At 41.9% G+C, this 27,020-nt stretch overlaps 1 protein-coding gene across 1 annotated transcript in view; it reads left to right on the plus strand.

Moving 5' to 3' along the window:
* Positions 1 to 27,020, plus strand: part of nlgn3a (neuroligin 3a) — a 257,150-nt gene that overhangs the window by 209,363 nt on the left and 20,767 nt on the right. The gene's annotated exons all lie outside the window — the stretch shown is intronic.

Genomic DNA, 27,020 nt, shown 5'->3' on the forward strand with positions numbered 1-27,020 from the left:
TAAAATGATCACAGGTCTCATTACATTTTATATTGAGCTTGTTGGGCCTAATAGCCTTTCTTAGTTCATTTCCCGTTGTTGACCCATTTGCAAAACCTGTTGGAAATAACCAAATCTTGCACTGCCTCAAGCTGTGATTGCTTTTCCAGCCTCTACAATTGCTTAACCAGTAGCACATAAAGAGGCTACTAAAAGCTACAAAAAAAGGCAAGGAGGTAATTGTTTCTAAATATACCTTAATGTGGAGCCAGTAAGAGCAGGGTGCCTCTCTCTCAACCACCTCCCTTGTGCTTCCTTGACTTATCCATGGGTCACAGGCAACATCAGAGCCAGCTGAACTTGGTTCCGCAGGTCCTGGCAGCAGTCTAGTATTTCACTCAACTGGCCATTTTCATGTGTAAGCCAGATGGTGTCAGCAGGTAAGTTGAACGTGGGATGAATATCAAAGCCAACCTGTATGCGGTCCTCACCTGACATCCACTAAAACACATTTTCTGGCAAAATCTTTAGGTAGACATAGAAAATAGGAGCCCTTCGGCCCTTCGAGCTTGCTCCGCCATTTATTAAGATCATGGCTGATCATCCAACTCAATAGCCTGCTCCTGCTTTCTCCCCATATCCTTTGATTCCTTTCGCCCTCAAGAGCTATATCCAACTCCTTCTTGAAAACATATAATGATTTGGCCTCAACTACTTTCTGTGGTAGTGAATTCCACATAGTTTACATAGTTATAGGAGTGGGACTTCCATTTCCTTTTGTTCTCCTTACCTTTGGGGTGTGATATCAATTTTAGCACCTCTACTGTGATCCTTTTGGAGGTTAACTAATACAGGACTCTAGCTAATAAGGTGCACAGTTCTACAATGGGCACATACAAACAAAGCTTGGGTGTGGGTTGGGGGGGGTGGCGGCAAACAACTTGGGCTGCAGTATAATCAAATTGTTTTTAAACTAACCTGTCTAGTTCCAACTGCATTAAGCTTTGTTTTATTTAGTGGCCAAGCACTAATATATGCTTCCAGAACACAAGAGACCATCAGGGCCATAAGGTGCCACACAAAAGATTAATACACAAGATAAGATCACACTGAGTTAAGGGTAATATATTAGCTTGGATGGAGGATTGGCTAACCAACAGAAAGCAGAGAGTCAGGATAAATGGGTCTTTTTCTGGATGGCAAGCTGTAACTAGTGGGGTGCCATAGGGTTCGGTCCTTTGGCCCCAAATATTTACAATCTGTATCAATGACTTGGATTTAGGGGTAGAAGGTACTATAGCTAAATTTGCAGATCACACCAAAATAGGTGGGAAAGTAAGTTGCAATGAAGAAATAAGAAATTTACAAGTGGATATGGACAGGTTAGGTGAATGGGCCAAAATTTGGCAGATGGAGTTTAACGTGGATAAGTGTGAGGTTATTCATTTTGGTCGGAAGAATAAAAAGGCGACTTATTATTTAAATGGAGAGAAACTTCAGTGCAGAGGGATCTGGGTGTCCTCGTGCATGAATTGCTGAAAGCTAGTATGCAGGTACAGCAGGTAATGAGGAAGGCAAATGGAATTTTGGCATTTATTGCTAAAGGAATAGAGTATAAAAACAGGGAAGTATTGCTACAATTGTACAAGGCATTGGTGAGACCGTACCTGGAGTACTGTGCACAGTTTTGTTCCCCTTACTTGAGAAAGGATGTAGTTGCACTGGAGGTGGTTCAGAGGAGGTTCACTAGATTGATTCCAGAGATGCGGGGCTTGTCTTTTGAGGAGAGATTGAGCAGTTTAGGCCTTTACTCACGAGACCTTAGGAGGATGAGAGGAGATCTAATTGAGGTACATAAGATGCTAAATAGGATACACAAAGTAGATGTGGAGTGGATGTTTCCCCTTCTGGAGCATTCTAGAATGAAAGGCCATAGTTTTAGGATAAGGGGTGGTAGATTTAAATCAGAGATATGGAGGAATTACTTTTCTCAAAGGGTCGTGAATCTGTGGATTTCACTACCTCAGAGTGCAGTGGATGTCAGGACGCTGAATAAATTTAAGGAGAAGATAGACAGATTTTTAATTATTAATGGGTTGAAAGGTTATAGGGAGAGGGTGGGAAATTGGATTTGAGGCCGAAATGAGATCAGCCATGATCGTAATGAATGGCAGGGCAGGCTCGAGGGGCTGAATTGCCTACTTCTGCTCCTAGTTCTTATGTCCTTATGTTCTATGGGCATATGGGGAGGAGAAGTGGGGTTTTATGTCCATGTTTGAGCAAAAGTGGGCACTACAAAGACAAGATGTGAGTTGTAGGTAGGACCTGTGCCAAACATCCAGATAAAATGTACCGTTCAAATCCAGATGCAACCTGTGGCTGCTGGAAACAACACAAAATTCAACTGAATAATAGCTACTGCAGGAAATGGCGGCTAATTCAATGCTATGTTGACAATGCAGCAACAAGAATCTCAGAGAAAACATTAACCTAGAATTTACAGTACCAGACAGTCATGTCTATGAGTAAGAATAAGCATATTATTGAGAATTATTTTTTAGGAGCTTAGGTTTCATTATCAATGTTACTTGTAAATTTTACCTTGGGCCGTGGGGGGGGTGGAAATGAAGATAGTGGCTCAAGCCAGTATTGCAATTTTTTTCAGTTGAGTTTTTTACCTAGCTTCCTCTATTCATTACTTTGCTCTTTGGGCATGCTTGACTCATTGCTTTCACATGGGTTTTAACCTTTATAAAGATTGCAAAAGACTTTGAAGTTATTCCTAGAGTGCATGTCAACATTTAAGATTTTTCCCTATTTGGATTTTGAGTTAATTAAGATATTGCTATTAAATTAAATTTGTCAGATGGGATTAATTCTGTACATGTCATAATCTATCTGGTAATGTGGTTTAAATCCAGTAGCTGGATTGAGATGAAGTGTCTAACCAAAGTGTGTTTCTTACATAGCACATCAAATAGAAGAAAAACGTATTGGGACAGGAGTGAGATCTCAACACCCAATACACACAAGTGGCTTGAATATTAAAGCCTTCATGTCATGCTTTTGTATAACTAGATATTAGACAATAAATATATGCTGTTGGTCATGGGAGACATGTGGTCCACTTAAATCAAGAGAGTAAGAAATTAGATTTCAAAGTGTAATAGACAAGATTGAGGAAAATGAAGGTAACTCAAAACCCAGGATAGGACATGCCTGTCATATGCAGAACCATTGAATTTCCCATGGCCTATCATGATTTTGAGAAATAATTTTTGTTTCCAAGACATTGAAATATCTGCAAGGCAACACTTATTGCCCATCCTGTATGACCTGAGGGAGTGTTAGCAAATCTTCTTTAAACAATTGTTTTACGAATGAGTTGTTTCTGAGAACTATAAGGGCAAATCATGTAGTGTTAGGGTGAAAATCGAGTAGCAGTGACAAAAGATCTCTTCACTGAAGAATATCAGTGAACCAGTTCAGAGTTTTCAACAGCCAACAGGTTTCATGGTAACTTTAATTCTGGTCCTAGCCCACAAATGACCAGAGTTAATTGTATTCATTTTCTCAAGATGCATGGTAAGATTTGAACTCCTGAGTTTTTTGTTGCTCATCCAATACCGATCACTATATTCCTGTTTCCTGTATCCATTGTTGTTTAACCAGAAATGGAATTGTAGTCAAAATCTGTAAAAAAAAAAACAGTAATGGCCCAAATATTCAGTCAGCATCAACGTTGCATACATTGTCACTGCCTGAAAAGCTTTCTGCACTCGACCATATTACATTATTTCAGCCGGGACCTCTGATCCCAGATGCAGCAGCAATGGGTCAACGCAGCCAACCTGTGGAAGACCAGCAAGCGCAGGAGGCAGGCAAAGAGAGAACACATCCCTTTTTACAACATTAGCGTCTGTATTCGGGCAAGTTTTTAAAGGTCTCAAGTCTTTTGATCGATGGGTGGGTGGGTGAGTGGTTGGGTGTGTGAGTGTTGGGTGGTAGGATGGTAGCGGGTCGTTGGGTTTGGGTAATCAGGTTGATTCGGGGGGGCAGTCAGGTCACATCGGCGGAGGATTTGCTAGGTTGGGTAGTGTTGGGGGCTTGGGTAGTCAGGTCAAGGTGGTGTGTAATTGGGTCAAGGGGCAAGTCAGGTTGAGGGGCTATTGGACCAGGGGCCTGGTTGGGTCAGGAGGGTGGTTTCGGGAGGGACATCAGGTTAGAAGGGGTAGTCAGGTCAGGGGGGCAGTCAGCTCACAGTGAGTAGTTGGGTTGGGGAGGATGATTGGGAGGTGTCGTTTATGGTGCTCAGTTCAGTTACACTGGCTAATAACTGAGTTAGACCATGTATTAACCAGCATAACATTTCCTGGGCAAGTATCCAGGTAGGTCCCACATATCTGGCCTAAGCCCCTGACCCTGAGCTCAGCGTTGGAGGCTTTTGCGGAGGGTCCAGGACAGCGGAAATCAGACCGTCAGAAATTTAAACTTACTCAGGCAAATTCAGTGCATGTGTGCGTGGCAGGATTTCTGCAGGGTCCCAACACAACACAGACTTAAGTCCAAATTTCACTGCTCTGGACATCAAAAGATTGGGTTGTCATGGAAGTATGAGGGGCCATGGGGTGGGCGGGGTTATGAGCTGGCATTGAGTTGAGATGGAGGTATGAGGGGCCATGAGGCGGGTGGGTGGAGATATGAGGGGTGAGGGCTAGGGGGCTGAAAATCTTTTAAATCAGCTGGGATCAAGTCCCAGAGAACCGAAGCGAGCTTTCTAACCAGCCCATCTCAGCAATCACCCACCCCGTGTCCACCTCAATATGCTTCAGAGTCAGTGGGCTCAACTTCATCACGCACCACCCCCCACCTGCACACAGTGCAACCCCCTCCCACCACCACCCCAGACAGCTCAACCACACACTTCCCTGACTGAAAATCTCACAATTCTGGGTATTTTCTACTGAGGCAGGCCTGGCCTTGGTCTTCAAACTCCGGCTCATAATGTCAAAAATACAAGACAAGAAACAGAAAACAGTCAAAAAAATCAGTGACATCAAGAAATAGCCATATTACCAGAGAGATGATGACATAGGAACTAGGAAATAGTAGCAGGAGTAGGTTGTTCAGCCCCTCAAACCTGCTCCGCTGTATAACTAGTGCATGGATGATCTACTTACTACCTCAACGCCATTTTCTTTCACTATCCTATGTCCCTTGATGCTCTTAACATCTAAAAATCTATCGACCTCTATCTTGAACATACTCAATGACTAAGCCTCCACAGCCCTCTTGGGTAAGAATTCCAAAGATTCACCACTCTCTGAGTAAAGAAATTCCTCCTCATCTCAGTCCTAAATGGCCTACCATTTACTCTGAGACTTTGTACCCTGATTCAGAATACAGGCCCACAGTCTCCTCAATCTCTCCTCATAAGACAATCCTGCCATCCCAGGTATCAGTCTGGTGAGCCTTTGTTGCACTCATTCTATGGCAAGCATATCCTTTGTTAGGTAAGGAGACCAAAACAATACACAATACTTTAGGTGCGGTCTCACCAAGACTCTATACAATTTCAGCATAACATCTTTATTCATGTGCTCAAATCCTCTTGCAATAAAGTCCAACATACCGTTTGCCTTTCTAATTGCTTACTGCACCTGCACGTTAACATTTAGTGACTCATGAACAATGACAACCAGGACAGGACATCAACACTTCCCAAATGCTTACCATTTAAGAAATGTATAAACATAGATAAGAAGAGAGACACACACACACAGGAACAGAAAATAATCATATACAGTGAAATGGAAATGCTCACATAAAGTCATCAAAGATGACTCGTGCATTTGGTCACTGAGCTATGAACAACAGCTGAGAAATATGAATGGAATCATATTGCAAATATAAAGGATTAATGAGGGGATTCAATATATTTATCCCTCTGTTTTCTCTACTCCTTTCCTGAAGGCACTAACTCTTGTTAGGGTCTGGTTCAGTGGATTCCAGCTGCACTCTATTGGGGCCATTTTTTATGTATAAGCCTTGACAGTGTCAACAGCCTGTTCTCCATTGAGGACACCCAACCAAGCCCAATGCTATCCAAACATGCACTTTCCAGCAGGAGTTTACTGAATATTGATAAGAAGCAGGAACTCTGGGTGATCTTTTGCTCCCTAATCCAAGAGCAAGGAGATCAATTGTTTGTCATTTGTGGTAAAAATTAGATTTTCTAAATAATGAAGGGAATGGATAGTCTGTTTATTAAGACAGGGCCTGTGAAAACCATGGAGAGGCAGGCAAAATGATTCATAAGTCAGCCCCCAGGAATAACTTTGGACTAAGATGAGAACATCCTCTGAGGCAATAACCAGCTCAGTTGGAACACTTAAACAGGAACATTATGAAGGTACACCGAACCTACAGCAGAGAAACTGACCATTTGACCTAATTGGTCTTTGCTGGTGTTTATGCTTCACAATAGCCAGGAGTTAGAGATAAGGAAAAAGCAGCAAACTGATGAGACAGGGTCCTGGAGCAGACTGTTGCAAAGAGAAAATCAATGGGCCAAGTTCCCTGTAACTATATTCAATTTTCTTATTTAAATGAGACACTCTAAGCCACAGTACCAAGTGTTTTCATGTAAGAATATAATGGTTGACAGCCATTTTTGTAAGGATATGAGAATCACAGAATTATAGAGAGAAAGGTATACACTTCAGTAATGTTTTGTGTAAACCTGATTAAATATGCCCAGACAAAATATGGAAAAAATAGAGAAAGGAAACTTCAGACAAAGAAAGACACAGACACGGAGTCAGTTTTCATAAGTGTACCGAAGACACGCAGCTCTACTTCTACACTACCACCCTCAGTTTTTCAGCCATCTCAGTTTTATCAGACTGTACATTTAACATTAAGTTCTGGGGAAGCTACAGCTTCCTCTAGCTGAGCATTTTGAACAACTGAAGCTAACTTACTTGACTTTTGCCAAAAGCATAACATCAATCCTCTAGACTCTTTCCCCCTTCAAGGCCACTCACTGAAGCTGAAGCAGATCATGCACAACCTAAGTCTTGTTTGACATTGAGCTAAGCTTCAAACACAGCTGCAAAATTGGGTTTCATAGAGTCCAGAGTACCATACAGACCAGGGTGCTGTTTTGGTACCAAAATGGCTTCTGTGGCATGTACACACATGCCCGATGTGGCCTGTTGCAACGCCATCTTGCTGAGGGTGTTAGCATGAGTGTTATGAGCATGCACTGGGGGTATGCAGAGTCAGGACCTAAAGCTGATTTGACACCAGCACTGCCATTTTTGACCTCACTGCTCCAGCTAACATCTTCTTTTAAACGTGCACAACTGAACAAGGAGGAAGGACCCCACCACATGTGCACTATTTAAAGAGATAATCAACAACTTACAGGTCAGTTGCTGATTAATTTCTGATGGTTCTGCTTGAGTTTGAAGTGCATGGTGGTTTCAGAGTTGGTTAAAGTTGGTGAAGTCAACAGGGATTGATGCCATGGGTGTAGAAGCCTTGGTTCTGATTTCATGGGTTCCATTCAGGTCACTTGCTCCCAATCATGGGTGCTGTAGTTACCATCTGTCTTAGGCTGTGGCAGGAGAGGGAGATGGAGCACAGGCATTAAAAAAGAGGACAAGCTATTCACAGAGAGAGTGGAGGAGGGGGAGAAGTGCACTCTGCAGAAGCCTTATCCACCTAGAGTCTGCCAGGATAATTTATTTTACCTTCACCTAAGCCAGGTGCAGTGTATGCATCTTCTGATGAATACCTGCTATCTCAGCAGCAGCCATGTTGTTTTCATTCTGTGACAGTCCAGTGTTCCCTCAGTATTTGAGCCACAGGATGGCTGCTAGGCAGCAAGGACTATCCACTTTATACCTGGGTCATGACTATCACACATGTTCAGCACATGTACAATAAGAGGTATCGTGTCAGAGGCATCCATAATCTTGCCACATGAAGCATCATGGAGCAAACCATTGGAGTGCTGAAGCAATGGTTCTGCTGCCTGGCCCTCTCTGGACGAGCCCTCAAGTACTCGCTGAAGCATGTATCCTGATGATGGTAGTGAGCTTATCATCCACAATATCATGAGGGCACAGCACTTGCCACTAGGAATACAATGACCAGCTCAGGAACAGGAGGAAGTAGAAGTGGAGGAACAGGAAGGGAAGGATGGTAGAAGGGTACCAGCACATCCCCTTTCCAGCCAGTTGTGATATGATTGTTTCATTTGACAATGATTTCAGTTAACACAACCACAACTTCCCATAGTACACAGGTCACAGAGTTTAACATCCCTCTGTCACTGACCATCACAGCATTCTCTTGGCTACAATGCTGAAATAAAAGCCACTACAAAACAACCATTCTAAATCAACTTTATCCAACAATCCATCCAATATTCCATACAAACAGCAACTAATATCCCTATTGCCTGTCTTATGGGTGCCTTTGTTTGTGGTGGTACAGATAAGCATGAAGGCCAAGGAAGCTGTGCAATAAATTTAGGATCAAAAAATTAGTGAGTGAGCAGCCTCAATGAGCAACTTTAGTGAGATGGTCTTGTAAGCAGCCTTTACCAGCTTTTTTAAAAAATAGCTTTGGTAAATATATTTCTGATCATACTAAATTTTCCAGATGAGTCGACTTCTTGGTGGAAGTCTGGGTTTGGTAGTAATGCCAGAATTCTCCTGAGTGGACACATGGCTGCAACTGTCAAAGGTGAGGAACTCAATTATGGATGCTTCTGACATTATGGCATTATGATGAGGACCACAACATGAATTTCATCATTGGATGCCACCTTCTAAAATCAGGATTTCAAAATATTTGGCTTCAGGCCTGAACTGAATGGTGGATGGAAAGTCATGAATTCATTGTACTTAGGGCTGTTAGTCATCAGTATAGTTGGTATATGCATTTATCAAATTGTTGTATTATCTTGGATCTGTATCATTGATCACTCCATCAAGGAAGTATAAGAATTCCATTCAAAGAACTGATTTCTCTTCTGCTACTTGAAACGCCAAATCCTTGGCTCAAAATGGAACAATTCATTTTATGTCCTTAGAGAAAACATGAAGAATGTTCATTGACTGTCACCTAAAGTTCCACAGTTACCAAATCGATGATAGAATTATGGATCCATACCTGAACATGCCTACTTTCAGTAGAAGTTAGGATATGCACTAAGTTAACTTTTTCTGGCAAAGATACTCTTTAGGGATGTAGACCTTGGCTTCTGAAATGTGAGTGCATTCCACAGAAACTGCATAGTGTTACATTTGGAAGCCTTGGGATTGCAAATAGAGCTCTGGATGGTCCAGAAGAAGCTATTGATTGTTCATTGCTCCTATGTATGACTGAAATATGATAGTTGAAGATTCATGTTGGAGATGACATATATCCTGCATTAGCAATACCCTCTATTCATTTTGAAGTTTATCTATTATGTGCATCAGCAAAGGATGTAGAAGGCACACCAATCATGTAAATGTGATAACATGCAGCTTGCATTATTTTTCAATTTCCAATTGTTCAATGTTGATGAGAAAACATCAGACCACTGGCCAGTTACATTCTTCATTTAGAAGACAGCTCTTAGATTTCTTGGGCATGACAATTAAAAAAGGTGCCTGCCAAATCAGAATTGCTGTGTTCTAAGTTTCCAGGCCTGGTACTCAGTTGCTAAACAGCAGCTTCGTAAGGTAACTGTAAAGACATAGAGAGCTCTTAGGTAAAGATGTTGATGTATTACATCATTATGATACGAGGATCACTAGAGAGATGAAGCGGAATCACTGACTTGAAATCATCTGTCAGATCATGCAATTTCACAAAAGTAATTCCCAATTATTTTTCAATTTTTTTCTTTCATGGGATATGAGCATCACTGGCAAGGTCAACATTTGTTGCACATCCCTAGTTGAGCTTGAGAAATGGATGGTGAGCCGCTTTCTTGAACTACTGCAGTCCACCTGGTGCACTACACCCACAGTGCTGTTCGGAAAGGAGTTCAAGGTTTTTCGCTCAGTGGCAGTGAAGGAACAGTGACATAGTTCTAAGCCAGGATGGTGTGTGATTTGGAGGGGAATTTGCAGGTGTTGGTGCTCCCATACGTATGTTGTTATTTGAGGTGGTGGAGGTCCACAGGTTAGGAAAGTGCTGTCAAAGAAGGCTTGATGAGTTGCTGCAGTTTATCTCCTATATATGGGTACATATAGCTGCCACTGTGTTCTGGTGAATAGGGTGACAATCAAGGAGGTTACTATTTCCTGGATGGTGTTGAGCTTCTTGAGCATTATTGGAGGTGCACTCATCCAGCCAAAACGGAGACTAGTCCATCACACTCCTGATTTGGTGCCTCGTGGATGGTGGCCAAGCTTTGGGGAATCAGGAGGTGAGATTCTTGTTGCAGAATTCCCAGCCTCTGACTTACTCTTGTAGCCACAGTATTTATGTAGCTAGCCCAGTTCAGTTTCTGGTTAATAGTAACCCCCAGGATATTGATGACCCCCAGGATGTTAACAACCACAACCATCTTACTTTGTGCTAGGTATGATTCCAACTAATGGAGATTTTTCTTAATTCCCATTGACTTAAATTTTGTTAAGGTTCCTTGATGCCACACTCAGTCAAATGGTGCCTTGATGTTAAGGGCAGTCACTCTTACCTTACCTCTCGAATTGTCCATGTTTGGACCAAAGCTGTCATGAGCTCTGGAGCCTAGTTGCCCTGGTGGAACCCAAACTAAGCATCGGTCTGCAGCTATTGCTGTATAAATGCCACTAGATAGCACTGTCGCTGATACTTTCCATCACTTTGCTAATGATCAAGAGCAGACTGGAGTAGGCCAGCAAGTATGGATGTTATTCAAGCTGACTTCCTAAGAGCCGCTTTTGAGGAAAACAACATGGTTTTGGAGCAGACTAGGATCCTCTGACTGACCTTGGATCTATGCTTCAGCTGCTGCTGAATAAGATTCTATTTAAAGCACTCTGTATGACAGAGTACAGTTCTGGTTCCTGTCCCCAAGAAGAGAGTTTGATGGATAAAAGCTTATCACAAATTCAAATCGTAACAATGCAAAATATGTAAAACAAGTTAGCAGTAACTAAATTTGGACAAATGTTTAAATTTAAACAATTTGGACAAAGGACACATGTAATTGTCAAGTATGTAAAGTGCCACAACTTCAAGGGCATCACTTCTGTGCATTAATGTGTTGACTGGAAAAAAATAGAAACAACACAGATTGCTTTCATCATCCTGAAATCAGTTAAACTGATGTTAAGTGCTTCAAAACTCATGCATAATGTGCTTGGGTCTTGCACATTGGTGGGTCTCAGAAAACTATTGTGTTGATTTGATGAATTTGTTCAACTGTGGATGATACCTTTGTTTTCATGTATCTCAATTTTCAACTTCAAAGGCTACAGGAGGCATATTCTAGACACTGCCCCCAACTCCTCAGTTCTTCTTGTATCATTGCACCTTGGGTGGAGGAGGTTTCATCGAACACCGCATGCCATTGCAAATCCCCGGAAATGGTTTTTCACAATCCAGAAGGGGATCATGAAGAACAAAACAAAGGGCATTTGTTCCAATTAGATTTTTATCAGTACCTAGAAACCCTGGCAGATGCTGGCTTCAACCTGATCACAATAACTTTGGGACCATGCTCAGAACTTTAATGGCACTTGAGTCTTTTTTAAAATTTGTTTATGGGTTGTGGGCATTGTGGCCAGGCCAGCATTGATTGCCCATCCTCAAATGCTCAATTGCCCTGGAGAAGGTGTTGGTGTGCTGCCTTCTTGAACCACTGCAGTCCATGTGATGTAGGAACTTGCAGGTGGTGGTGTTCCCTTGCATCTGCTGCTCTTGTCCTTCTAAGTGATAGGAGTCACAGATTTGGAAGGAGCTGTCAAAGGAGCCTTGGTGAGCTGCTGCAGTGCATTTTGTAGATGCCATTGTGTGTCGGTTCTGGAGGGAGTGAATTTTGAAGGTGGTGGATGGGATGCCAATCAAGCAGGCTGCTTTGTCTTGGATGGTGTGGAGCTTTAGGAGTGCTGTTGGAGCTGAACCCATACAGGCAAGTGGAGGGTATTGCATCAAACTCCTGACTTGTGCCTTGTAGATTATGGACAAGCTTTGGGGAGTCGGGAGGTGAGCTGCTTTCCAAAGAATTTCCAGCCTCAGACCTGCTCTTGTAGCCACAGTATTTATATGGTTTGTCCAGTTCAGTTTCTGGTCAATGGTAACCCCCCAGAATGTTGATAGTGGGGGAATCAGTGATGGGTAATGCCATTGGATGTCAAGGGGCAATGGTTAGATGCTCTCTTGTTGAAGATGGTCATTGCCTGCTACTTGTGTGGTGCGAATGTTACTTGCCACTTGTCAGCCCAAGACAGAATATTGTCCAGCTCTTGCTGCATTTGGACATGGACTGCTTCAGTATGTGAGGAATCGTGAATGGTGCTGAACATTGTGCAATCATCTGCAAACATCCTCACCTCTGAATTTATGATGGATGGATGGAAATTGATGAAACGTTTGAGCCTAGGACATTACCCTGAGGAACTCCTGCAGTGATGTTCCAGGACTGAGATGATTGATCACTAGCAGCTACAACCACCTTCCTCTGTGCTAGGCAGTGCTCCAACCAGTGGTGAGTAATTCCCCCTGATTCCCATGGACTCCTTGGTTCCATATTGGCTTAAATCCAGCCTTGATGGCAAGGGCAATCACTCTCACCTCATTTCCTGAGTTCAGCTCTTTTGACTATGACTTGTAATGAAGTCAGAAGCTGAGTGGCCCTGGTGGAACCCAAACTGAGCATCAGCGAGCAGATGTTTGCTAAATAGGTGCTGCTTGACAGCACTGTCGACGACATATTCCATCACTTTGCTGATGATCGAGAGTAGACTGATGGGGCAGTAATTGGCCGTGTTGGATTTGTCCTGCTTTTTGTGGAGAGGACATGCGGGGGCAATTTTTAATATTGCTGGGTGGATGCCATTGTTGTAGCTGTACTGGAACAGCTTGGCTCAGGGTGCAGCTAGTTCTGGAGCACAAGTCTTCAGTACTATTGTTGGAATGTTGTGAGGGCCCATAGCCCTCATCTTTCTCATCTTTATTTTCTTTCTCATCTTTGTTCAATGATAGTTCTAAAGTTGGTTACAGCATGAGTACAACTTGTTCTTCATGATCCAGAATTGATAGGTATGAAATGGAATGGCTTCCTCCAGTCACTATGCAAACATATGAATAAACGAATTAGGAGCAAGAGTAGGCCTTTTGGCCCCTCAAGCTTGCTCTGCCATTCAATAAGATCGTGATTGACCCGATTGTAACCTCAACTCCACATTCCACCTAATCCCTGATAACCTTTGACTCCCTTGTTGGTAAAGAATCTATCCACCTCTGCCTTAAAAATATTCAATGACTCTGCCTCCACGGCTCTCTGGGGAAGAGAGTTCCATCTTAAATGGGAGACCCTGTGCCCTAGTTCTAGTTTCTCCCACAAAGAGGAACATCCTTTCAGCATCCACCATGACAAGTCCCCTCAGGATCTTGTATGTTTCAATAAGATTCTTCTAAACTCTAATGGCCTAACCTGTCCAACCTTTCCTCATAGGATAACCTCCCCCCATCCCAGGTATCAGTTGAGTGAACCTTCTCTGAACTGCTTCTAATATATTTATATCCTTTCTTAAATAAGGAGACCAAAATCAGTACTCCAGATGTGGCCCCTGAAACAACCTGTACAACTGTAGCAAAACATCCCTGCTTTTATAATCCATTCCCCTTGCAAAAAATGATAACATTCCATTTGCCCTCCTGATCACTTGCTGTAACTGTATACTAACTTTTTGTGATTCATATACCAGGACACCCAGAACCCTCTGTACCACAGAGTTCTGCAATTTCCCTCCATTTAAATAATATGTTGCTTTTCTATTATTTCCGCCAAAGTGGACAGGTTCACATTTTCCCACATATGCAAAACGTAGAACAAACCTATAAGATGGATTTGTGGTAACAAGGTGAAAAAGCTCTGTGTGAGGACTTTGATCTATACAAACCTATCAACATATGCCTTGGAGGGGGACTCGCCTCATAATAGGTACATCACTTTGTAAAAGTCCCTTGTATTGAGACTTAGATTAAATAGCTGATGATGAATAAAAAAAAGTTTGATGAATAAGCCTGGTGCACAACACTGAACACTGACATTCAGGCCATCAGGATGACTGGCTCGAATATCAAAGTGAATGACTTAAACTGTTCTGTCTTGGTCCTTTCACCAATCAGAAGGCAGGTAGCCATCATTTCATCAATGAAACTCTCAAACTTGGAAGAACAGTTGCTGGAAGGCACTAGAAATTAGGTATGAAATCATGCCCTCATACTCCATAACATATTCTAACATGAATTGCAGAAATGCTAGCACCTGCTGCAGAAGCTGTGCAACCTCAACCAGCAGAACTCTCCCTCCATGGGCTATGAAGTATTTCTATTCCATGTCAGGAGAATTGTGACAACATGTGCTTATTATATGTTGAACAAAGCTGTCACTTTGAAGATCTCCTGATACCTGCTCTTCACCCAACAAAGAATTAAACCCATGTTTGTCAGTTCCTGTTGGGAGAGCTTAAGCAGGACCTTTTGGAGTCAAGGTCACTTGAAGATGACATCCTTAGTAATGAAATTTCAGAACCATGTCAAACCTCAGTGCAAGACTCAAATCCAATACCTGAACCAGAATACTCCAGCACACTTGTATATGATTGAACTTGGAGCTGTAAATTGCGAACTGGGGTTCTTTCAACTTGGCTCCAGATAACCATGCAACTAGTCCTTTAACAGGGAGGTTAATCATTGATGATAAGTAGTGAGGAATGTGGTTTTAGTTGGTTCAACTACAACATTATTTAGGCTTGGCCTAAATAGCCAAGTGGTTATGGTACTGGGCTTGTAACCCCAAGATCAAGAGTTCAAATCTCACCATGGCAAATTATGAAACAATGTAATTTCATCTGAATAGGAACAGATGGAAACGTGTTTGTACTCGAAAGAGTTACAACATTATTTAGGGTTGCCAAGCATTGACTCTGTAGCCTGCATCTGAACTCTCTGGAATCAGGTAATCAAATGGAATCTGGAATGGGAGTGACCAGTAAGTGGCCCACGTGCCAAATCAAGCCTGTGAGCACCTTTGACCACCCTTCTCACATTAATGACAGGAGCCATTTGTCAATTGGCCAACTGAAGCTAACCATAGTTAATAACAGCTTTTTCACTTACTATGAGAAGAAATGGAAGCTATATGAATTCAGCTATAGTTCTTTAAGCTTACTATTTGGAGGAATGGAAAAGACTGTGTTTATGATCCTGTTAAGAACCATTAACATTTAAAAAAATAAATCCAAACACCTGTGACTATGTCACAAGATTTCATGTTTTGTAACAAAAACAAACTCAGTTATATATATAAAGAGAAATTAAACAAAGCAAGCACCACTAACTTAACACTACAGTTTATAAAAACATGCTATAAACATAGTTTTACTTTTACTTCCCCACCACCCCCAAGAGTTCCCTTATCTTAGGAAATCTTGAAGGTTCATTCACTTTTCCTAGGACCAACCCGAAAGGTATGTCACAACCCTCCAGAATTTAACGTACTTCTCCTTAGTATTCCAGGTATTCCTCTGAGGTAAAGTTCTATCGGAGTCCTTCCAATAGCTTTTTGGCAAAGCAACCCTCCACCTTTTCTTTTACTGACTTCATGACGTTGGATGCCTCAGCTCCTTATTCGGGTTGCCAGCAGATATCCAACTGCCTTCCCACAGCTTACCATGCTAATTATACTGACTGCTTTCTGCTACAAGGGTCTGTGAGGACCACTGTAGATTTCTTCCACTAGCTACAAGCTAGAACAAATCTTCCAGCTGTCTTTCCCTGCTCCTTCTTCTTCGGGTACTATGGCCTAAGAGGGCACTGGCAATCATCAACTTCCATTCTAATGGGTCATGATTACATTTGGCATAGTACTCCTGTGGTTTGTCATTGCCTTCTGCAGCATGGCTGACCAGAAAGCTCTCTTGCTCTTACCGCTTGTCATCAGCATATTGTACAGGCTGAAAATCAACCTGTTTTACCATTTTATGAACGCACTTTCTGTGGCCACAAGTCCTGAAATGGGACTTGAACTCAGAGCTTCTAGGCCAGAGGTAGGGACAATACCTGCCTTTCCCCCCAGAAAATCCAAACTGAGATAGAGTCTCACCTGCATTCCACATGGTGAACGATGAAGTTAGTCTTTTCTCTGCTTGAAATGCGGGCCTAACTGACTATCATGTCCTGTTGGCTCTCTCAATCTGGTGAAATGTAGTCTGCACCAAAGGAAAGCTACAAGTGTCTCTGCCTGTTCCCAAACTGAACTGCCTGCTTCTGCCAACAAAAACCCAGATAAATTAAACAAAAGAACCTTCTAACCAAGGCTGCACCTGAACTCGTTATCTCCATGGCAACAAGACACACATGGCCTGTTCCCAGGCAGAAATGCAAATTAACTTCTAATTCTAAAATTTTTTCCCCGATTCTGGGAAACCATGTGACTAATTTCTATCCTTAATGGGGCTTTATGACCTTCTTTCTCAGAATTGCTAGATTTTAGCTTCTTTTATGGAGACTACAGTGAACAACCTGGCTCTACCAAGAGGTACAGAAATAGATCATCCAATGTTTAGTGTTTACACTTTTAATTCTGACCTTGAAGATAAACATAGCTTAGCTTTTAACTGTAGTTAACTCCAAACTTTTTTAATTGCATTTACTTCAGGATTGGTTTTACCAGTTTCTCAACCAGATGCCCCAATTTTCTACAGTTACACTTTAATTCCTGAAACCAACAGTTATATTCCGAAATATATGAATCGCAAACTAGATATTCGCAATACTGCTCATTGATTAGTTTAAACCCACCAATCAGGAAACAATTTTTCTGACCCATCAGGTCACCCAGCCTAGGATTTGAGACTAGTGTTCATGTTTGAGAAAGGCAAGGATTGAATTGAGGATTGGGTAGGGAAGAAGGAGGATGGGAGTGAGGATATGTGGCAATTGGATAGGGTTGGAGTGAGGATGGAGCACAAATTGTGAGAGTGAGGCAAGGGGTAATGAAGGATGAGAATGAGGGCAAGGCCTTGATTTATTTTGTATGGGATATATAGATTCTCACTTCGTGTCTGGGAAATGTAGTTGTTTATAAATGCCTGCATTATTTTTGGATTGTGTTACAGCCATGTAAGAAGGGATAAAAATAACTCCCTTATCATACAATTCCAAGTCTAACTGTAACAGGATTTGTTGTGAATTTAAAAGGATAAAGATATTTACGCAATACCTGTGCTTAACCATTCATATGTCAATTGCAAAGAAACTAGTCTGGCAGGATTCTTGTGTTTAAAATAAAAAGGGGTCCATTTTTATTGAGTGAAAAACCCACCCAGGTAGAGATATAAAAACATTTAAAAAGGTAAATTGAACTTTGCAACACACACACAAACACATACAAGCATGTAAGATTTACAAGTTTTAAAGTATGAAGTTACTTGCTGGCCCAAAATAAAATTCAACGCTAAAAGGTAAAATAATGAGAGTTCATTGTTTGAGTCCTTTGCTAGTATCTGTGGCTGTGGGAGATTTTTCTCCATGGTGGTCTTGAAATCCCAGCAGTTGAAGCCCATATAGATTGCAATTTCTGGAGACGGTCTCTCTTTAACGTAATCATCTCTTCCAAAAAGTCGATTTTTGCACCTAATGTTCCTTTCAATGGAAATTCTCTATCTCTGTGCTGAATTTTTAAATTGTAGCAAAGATATGGTCCTAACTTGGGACAGAAGAAGCTGTGTTGGCAGGGGTGGGGGGGGGGTGGGGTGGGTGGTGCGGTGGGGTGGGTTGGTGTGTAGTATTGCTACCTTTTTGGCAGATTTCTTCCAGACTACTGCTCAGCAACTTGGGTGTTCTAATAAGAGATTTCAAAATGGTTATTCTAGTCTCATGGCCTCTCTCCTCATAATGAGTTCAGAAAGTATTTCCTTAACTGTGTCTGGACAGACTGTGGCTATTATTTCATGACTGATGTGATCAGTTTCTGCAATGGCCCAACTATTAATTTCTAAATGACCCATTATCCATATTGTTGAGATAGGAAGAGCACCTTTTGTATAACTATTAACCTGGTGGGGGACATTCTGTCTTCACTTGAAAGGTAGCCGTATGAAAATGCAAAAATGCAAATCTTTTTTTGTAGTCTTTGCCATCAGCAGGTGTGAAATTCCATGGAAGAATGTCTGGGCATTTCTTAATTGTATTTCACATTGGAACCTTCCAGGAAACTGGTCAACTTGCAATACCAGATTTCAGGTGATTTGTGGCAGCCATCGTAAGTTAGTGTCTTTGCCTGCTTTTTCAAAAGCCCTTTTTTCAAACAGTTCAATATATGTTCGATCAACTGATAAAAATATCACATATGCACAAGTCACATCATCATGACACCTCCACTTCATGATAAATGAAATGCGAATTTCCATGAGCGTTTCATCGCAGGCTTCCAAATATTAAGAGAACTAAAAATAACACATGCACACTGAGTGACACTTTTAGTCTAATTGCAGCAACTCTGCTCTATTGTGATTTTGATACCCAGATGATCCTAAACTGTATTAGACTCTAGATAGCATGTACTTACTTTGCTTTCCATTTTAGGTGGTGGTCACAAACAAAACCTGTCCTCACTTGACAAGATTGCATTTGTGTCAGGGTTCATTTGCTTTATTCTTTTGGTGGTAGACATGACAGATAATTTTGTCAGAAGCCCTATGACTGTTCGCTGCTGTAGCTTTGGATTAAGTATCATCTAAAGGGTTTGGTTATTTTACATGGCTGTTAACTCCCAGGTTGCTGGTAATAGCCAAGCTGCTCTTGGTTACCTGTGGGGGTAGTGGCATTCCGAGCCTCTCACTGGCCCTGCCTTCACTTTGCTAGCACAGAGGCTCTAAGTATGCAGATTTTCCTGATTGCTAGCCTGGTCTGCTCTAATCAGCTTTGACCCCTCATTGTCCACCTCTATAACCTGTGAATTTATTAGCTCAACCCAGGCACTTTTAGAAATTCGATTTCTAGGAGGTTAGTGGACTGTAATTTGATTTTTGTCCCCTGTAGGAATTTGGAACTGGCATCAGGTACTTCATTTTTGGTGAATTTTACATCAACACCTTGGCTTGGTTGAGGTTTAAAACTTGGTCTGGTTTGTTTCACTTACCAGTGGCTAAGCCTGCATGGGTTGCCCTGATATTCCCCTTGTGGTCTGCACAAGTGTTTGTTTGCTTTGGGGTATGTTCCCCCCACCACCCCCCCCCCCCCATGCCCCTTCCTCCTTTGTTTTGACAATGGGCTGTCTCCTAACCGGTTCCATGTCCCTTGGAACGCCACTGCCCTCAAGTGGATGTTCAGCTCCTGCTGTACTCCCCTGTGGATCTTCAACTGAGTGGGGCATTGCCCGCATTATTTCTTGGTCTATTTGGGCATTTCCATGGTCCCCATTTAAATCTGCCATGAAGGTGCCTGCTAACCAGATCACTGGTTCTCTTCCTTTATCCTTTTTAACCTTAACAGGCCCTTCATTGACCTCTTTTACTTCTACTGGCTGAGCTTCAACTCTCTTAAATTCCTCAGTTTCTATTTTGACTCTTTTTACTGCTATTGGCCTGGCTTCAGCCTTTTTAAATCCAAGTGGCTTCTCCTTAGCCATTTCAACCTTTATGGGCTCTATGTTGACTCTTTTTTTCTTCTACTGGCCTGGCTTTGGCTATATTAAATTCAAGAGGCTCTTCCCTAGTCACTCTAAACCTCACAGGTTCTAACGCCCCCTGGAGGACTTCAGAACTTTTCTGAATCCTATGCACCTGAGCAGATCCCTGCTGGCTTTCTCTCTGGACTCTCTCCTTGACTTTTTGGGAGTATTATCATCCATTCTGCCTCTGTTGCCTCTACCTCCCCATGTAGTTCATCTAACCTTATCCCCCTTTCTTGCTGTCTACTTTGGAAAGCCTCCTCTCCCTTCCTTTCCTCTTTTCTTTTTTCCTCTCCTTTTTCTCTTCTATTTTCAATGCTTGGAGTTTTACCCCAAGCTGTCTCTGTTCTAGCTGTATTTTTGCTAAAGCTATTTTTTTCCTTTTCACTTTTCTCAAGTTCGCAATCCAATTCTCTGGCCACCAGTTTTAACATTTCAAATCTTCTGGCTTTTGGGATCCTCAGCTACAATTTTTAACCCCTCGAGGGACAGAACCTTTAAATAATCAAAAGTAAATTTGATCCGGCAACGGCACTGGTGCCAAACATGGGCATTTTTGCCCACACTGTAGCACTGTAAGAAGAAACTTTTGCCTGAATATTTTTTTAAATTCAGATCTAGGAATTAATTTAGGTCCCACTTCCAATTGCTCTCTGTGGATTCAAATCCTGGACATTTGCTTCCAAATTTCTGTTACGGCCATGTGAAGAGGGGTAAAAATGACTCCCCTATCCTACCACTCCAAGTCTGACCATAACAGGGTTCTCGTGAATTTGTAATATTGAAGGTATTTACTCAATGTCTGGCAAAAGGGGTACAGCTGACAACTGAGTGAAGACTTGCAGTTTGGTGAGAGGGGAGTTTTAAGCGTTAATTTTTTTCTTAAATGATGCTCTTAAAATCTAGTCTAGTCTGTAATTAGCAGTATCTGGAAAGTACTGTGGAAGTAGGCTAAGTTCTTTCTTTCTTGCAGTTTAGATAGGGTAAACTCACTCTCAGCTGTGCGAGCTGAGTGGTTAATTAGCTAACTGTTTGAATCTGGTTACTGTTGCCCCAGTTCAGTTTACCATAAATTCAGGGCTCTTTAGTGCAGCCTTGGCAAATGGAGTGTGTGAAGACTTGGAGCAGAATTTTCTGCCTGTCGGGCGGGCGGGCCCGACCCAATCTCCAGTACGCTGGAGAAGTGGACTCTGCCGCCATTCTATGTGGGCGGGCCAATTAAGGCCTGCCCAGTGTGACGTCCGGCGGGAAGCGCTATGCGCTTCCTGTGCGGGCTGGGGGCGGGGGGGTTGGGGTGGTATTCCTCAAAAGCAAGAATGCACTCTTTCGCTGGTGGATGAGGTTTCATTTTTTATCTTATTTGCCGGCCGGGTTCCTGGCCTGCCTGCTAACCTTAAGGTTGGATTGTCAGGTCCTTTAATTGTATAAATGATCCTATCAATGGCCTCAATTAGCCATTGACAGGTCGGCGGGCCCGTAGATGATTTTGATGCACCCCCGCCTTCCTGAAAATTTAAATGGGGCGGAGTGACGTCGGGGGTTCTTGCTCTACTACACAGAAAGGGGCTAGCTCTTTGGTGAATATTTGGTAAATGGATAAGTTCTATTCTATCCTTAAGTTTTAAAATGGTCCATAATTTGGTGATAAAGTTAATAAAATATATAAGAAAGCAGCATAAGTGATTAATATAATTAAGCAATTATTTAAAACACATTAAGGATGGCAGGATAGGTGATGTGTCAAGGCTGCAGCATGTGGGAACTCCTGCAAAACATTGTGATCCAGAGCAAACATGTGTGTAGCAAGTGTTTGCGCTTTGAGCAACTTCGGCTCAGAGTTATCGAGCTGGAGGCTGAGCTGAAAACTCTTCAACACATCAAGGAGGGGGAAAGTTACCTGGATGCTTTATACCAGGAGGCAGTCACACCACTTAGGAACTTAGGATAGGGTCTTCTGATTTGGTCAGTGGCCAGGGACAGGAGGGTGTGACTGTGAGTGAGGCAGGTAAGGGGATCCAGAGGGCAGGAGTGCAAGAATGTGAGCCTCTGCAATTGTCCAACAGGTCTGAGATTCTCTCAACTGCAGGTGGATGAACAAACTGACCATGGCACCGTGGTACAGCAAACCATCCAAGCGGGGGGGTGGGGGGGGGAGCAAAAGCAATGTAGTGGTAGTAGGGGACAGTATAGTAAAGGGGGATTGACACTATTCTCTGCAGCAAATAGCGAGAGTCCAGATGACTTTGTTGCCAGGATTTGGGACATCTGCTCAGGGCTGGAAAGGAACTTGTGGTGGGAAGGGGAGGATCCAGGTTGTGATTCATGTAGGTACTAACAACATAGGCAGGATCAGGAAGGGGGCTCTGCATAGTCAGTCAGTATTACGAGCCAGGCACCAAATTAAGAAGGTAATAATTTCTGGATTCTTATTTGAGCCACGTGCAAATTGGCATTGGACAAATAAGATTAGAGAAATTAATGCGCAGCAGAAAGACTGGTGTGGGAGAAGTGGGTTCCAGTTTGTGGGTCACTAGCACCAGTATTGGGGAAAGTGGGATCTGCACCATTGGGACGGTCTACAGCAACCTTGCCTGGTGCTGGTGTCCTCACGAGCCGCATTTTTAAAAATTTATTCATGGTCTGTGGGCGTTGTTGGCCAGCGTTTATTGCCCATCTCTAATTACCTTTGTCCAGAGGGCATTTAAGAGTCAAGTACATTGCTGTGGAGCTGGAGTCACGTGGTTTTATGGTCATCATTAGACTTTTTAAATTCAAATTTCACCATCTGTTGTGGTGGGATTCGAATCCAGGTCCCCAGATCATTACTCTGGGTCTACTGGATTACCAGTCCTGTGGCAATACAACTATGCCACCACCTCCCCACTAGGGACATAGAGGGGGTTATAAATTGAGTAGTGGGGGGAAAGGGATCAAATTTGGGAAGATGTGGTAAACCAAAGAGTAGAGTCAAGGTAAGAGAGACAGGTATCAATTTGGGAAATATAAACAGACTGTGACAGGAAGGGATAGAGAGTACAAATCTAAGAGTAAATCAGTAGGTAAGGCTAGATGCTACAAAAATAATAAAATGACTAAACTAAAGGCTCTATATCTAAATGCATTAAGCATTTGAAACAAAACAGATGAACTGATAACACAAATAAAAATAACTAAGCATGATCTGATAATCATCACGGAGACATGGCTGCAGGATAACATAGCTTGAGACCTGAATAGTGAAGGGTATGTGACATTTAAGAAGGACAGGAACTGAGGAAAAGGTGGAGGGTTGGCTCTGTTAATTAATAATGGTATTAGCACATTAGAGAGGGATGAGCTAGTTCAGGAAACCAGGATGTAGAAGCGGTTTAGGTTGAGATGAGGAATGATAAAGGCCAGAAGTCACTTGTGGGAGTGGTGTACAGGCCCCCTAATTGTAACCACATAGTAGGACAGAGTATAAAAGAAGTGATAATGGAAGCTTGTCAGAAAGGTAATAATTATCAGGGATTTTAATCTACATATAGACTGGAAAAATCAGATGGTCAAAGGTAGCGTAGATGAGGAGTTTATAGAATGTTTTCGGGATAGTTTCTTAGAACAGCATGTTCTGGAGCCAACCAGAGAGCAGGTTATACTAGGCCTGGTATTGAGCAGTGAGATAGGATTAATTGATAACCTCCTAGTGAAGGCACCCCTAGGTAGCAGCGATCATAATATGATTACATTTTACATTCATTTTGAGGGAGAAACGAGTGCGTCCAAAACTAGTATTTTAAACTTTAAAAAGGGCAATTGTGAGGGCATGAAAGCAGGGTTAGCTAAAGTGAACTGTCAAATGAGGTTAAGGGATATGTCAATAGAAGTTCAGTAACAGATATTTAAAGAGATATTTCAGAATATATACATTCCAATGAGAGAAAAATTCCAAGGGGAGGGCCCACCATCCGTAGTTAACTAAAAAAGTTAAAGACAGTGTCAAACTTAAAGAAAAAGCATATAATTACGCAAAGACTGGTGGCAAGTCAGAAGATTGGAAAGAATATTAAGAACAGCAAATAATAAAAGATTAATCAGGAGGGAAATATTTAGAGCATGACAGAAAGCTAGATAGTAATATAAATATGGAGAGTAAGAGTATCTATAGGTATTTAAATAAGAAGAATTAACAAAATGATCGTTGGTCCTATAGAGTGTGTGTCTGGGGAATTGATCATGGAAAGTATGGAGATGGCGGATGAATTAAACAAGCATTTTACTTTGGTCTTCACTATAGAGAACATAAGTTACATCCCAGAAATAGCTGTAAATCAGGAAATGGAAGGGAGGGATGAACTTGGGAAAATTATAATCACCAGGGGAGTGGTATTGAGCAAATTGTTGGGGCTGAGGGCTGACAAATCTCCAGGTCTGGTTGGACTTCACCCTAAGGACTTGAAAGAAATGGCTAGTGAGATAGTTGATTTTAATTTTCCAAAGTTCCCTCGATTTGGGGAAGGTTCCATTAGTTTGGAAAATAGCAAATATAACTCCTTTATTCAAAAAGGGAGGGAGACAGAAAGCAGGAAACTATAAGTTAGTTAGTCTAACATCTGTCATAGGGAAAATGTTACAAGCTATTATTAAAGATGTTATAGAAGGGCACTTGGAAAAATTCAAGGCAATCAGGCAGAGACAACATGCTTTTGTAACAGGATATCATGTTTAACCAATTTATTGGAGTTCTTTGAAGGAGTCACATGTGCTGTGGATCAAGGAGAACCAGGGGATGTATCATACTTAGATTTCTAGAAGGCATTTGATAAAGTGCCACATCAAAGGTTATTACAGAAAATAAAAGCTCATGGTGCAGGGTCTAACATATTGGCATGGATAGAAAATTGGCTAGCTAACAGGAAGCAGAGAATTGGCATAAATAGGTCATTTTTTGGTTGGCAGGATGTGATGAGTGTGTGCCACAGGGATCAGTGCTGGGCCTCAGCATTTTATAATCTATATAAACAATGTGGATGATGGGATCAAAGGAATGGTTGCTGAATTTGCTGACAACACAAAGATAGGTAGGAAAGTAAATTGTGAAGAGGACGTAAGGAGGCTACAAAGTGACATAGATGGGTTAAGTGAGTGCGGAAAGATCTGGCAAAAGGAGTATAATGTGGGCAAATGTGAAATCATTCATTCTGGCAGGAAGAAAAAAAAACCTTATTATCTAATGGTGAGAGATTGCGGAGCTCTGAGATTCAGAGAGATCTGGATGTCCTAATGCATGAGTCGCAGAAGGTTAGTATGCAGGTACTGCAGGTAACTAGGATAGCTAATAAAATGTTATAATTTATTGTGAAGGGAACTAATTACAAAAGTAGAGAGGTTATGTTTCAGTTGTACAGGGCATTTGTGAGACCACGTCTGGAGTATTGTGTACAGTACTGGCCTCCTTATTTAAAGAAAGATGTAAATTCATTAGAAACAGTTCAGAGAATGTTTACTAGTCTAAGTACCAGGAATGGGCGGGTTGTCTTATGAGGAAAGGCTGGATAGGTTAGGCTTGTATCCACTGGAAATTAGAAGAGTAAGAGGCGACTTCATTGAAACCTTTAAGATCCTGAGGGGTCTTAACAGAGTGGATGTGGAGAGGATGTTTCCTCTTATGGGAGAAGCTAGAACTAGGTAAGGGTCACCTTTTAAAAATAAGGGGTTGCTCATTTAAGACAGAGATAAGGAGATTTTTTTTCTCTGAGGATAGTGAGTCTTTGGAACTCTCTTCCTCAAAAGGCAGTGGAAGCAGTCTTTGAATATTTTAAAGGCAGAGCTAGATAGATTCTTGATTAACAAGGGGATGAAGTGTTATCAGGGTAGGCAGGAATGTGGGGTTGAGGTTAAATTCAGATCAGCCATGGTCTTACTGAGTGGCGGAGCAGGCTGCTCCTGCTCCTAATTAGTATGTATGTATGTTCGTATGCCTGTACTTAACCACTCCATGTGCTGATTGCAAGCAAACTAGTCTGGCAGGCTTTCTTGAGTTCAGAAGAGAAAGGGGTTAGTTTTTATTGAGTGAAGGATAAGGAATAAAAAATATTTTAAAAAGTAGATCTACATCTCCACCATCGCAACACACATACAAACTGACACAAGCATACAAGATTTATAAGTTGTACAGTATGAAGTTACTTTTTGTCCCAAATTAAAACTCAGTGCTAAAGCATAAAAAATTGTGAGTTAACTGTTTGAGTCCTTTGCAGGTATCTGTGGCAGTGGCAGACTTTTCACCACGGTGGTCTTGAAATTCCAGCAATTGAAGCCCATGGAGACTGCAATTTCTGGAGACAGTCTCTTTTTTAAAACATGAATCATCTGTTCCAAAAAGTCAATGATTTTTGCACCTAATGTTCCTGTCAATGGTAATTCTCTATCTCTATGCTGGATTTTTAAACTGTAACAGAGTCAGGTTCTTAAAGGAATGGGAAGGCATAGCAACATATGAGCAGGAGTAGGCCATTTGACCCATCGAGCCTGGTCCACCATTCAATTAGATCATGGCTGATCAGCTACCTCCATGCCACTTTCCTGCACCATCCCCATATTGCCTGATGTCATTAATATCCTAAAATATATCAATTTTCTGTTGTAGACATGCTCAATGATTGAGCTTCCACAACATTCTGGGGTAGAGAATTCCAAAGATTCAACACCTTCTGAATGAAGAAATTACCCTTCATCTCAGTCCTAAGTGGCCTTCCCCTTGTTCTGAAACTGTGTCCCCGGGTTCTAGACTCACCAGCCACATGAAACACCCAATGTAAATCTCCCCTGTCGCCTCCTTTGACAGATTTAATCCAGCCTGCTGCTCAGCGACTTGCATAGCCTAATGAGAGATTTCAAAAATTGTTATTCTTGTCACATGACCTTTCCCTCTGGAATGATTTCAGAAGTCATTTTCTTAGCTTATGTCTGGACAGACTGTGGCTATTGTTTCATGGCTAAGGTGATTAGATTCTGTAATGTCCTAGCCATTAACTTCTGAACGATCCATTATCCATCTTTGAGATAGGAAGAACACCTTTCCATATACCTATTGTCCTGGTAGAATTTCTGTCTCCGCCTGAGAGGTAGCCTTATGGAAATGCAAATGTGATGTCCAGCTTAA

The sequence above is a fragment of the Carcharodon carcharias genome, chromosome 9, assembly GCF_017639515.1.
Source record: "Carcharodon carcharias isolate sCarCar2 chromosome 9, sCarCar2.pri, whole genome shotgun sequence".
In the NCBI taxonomy this organism is placed as follows: Eukaryota; Metazoa; Chordata; class Chondrichthyes; order Lamniformes; family Lamnidae; genus Carcharodon; species Carcharodon carcharias.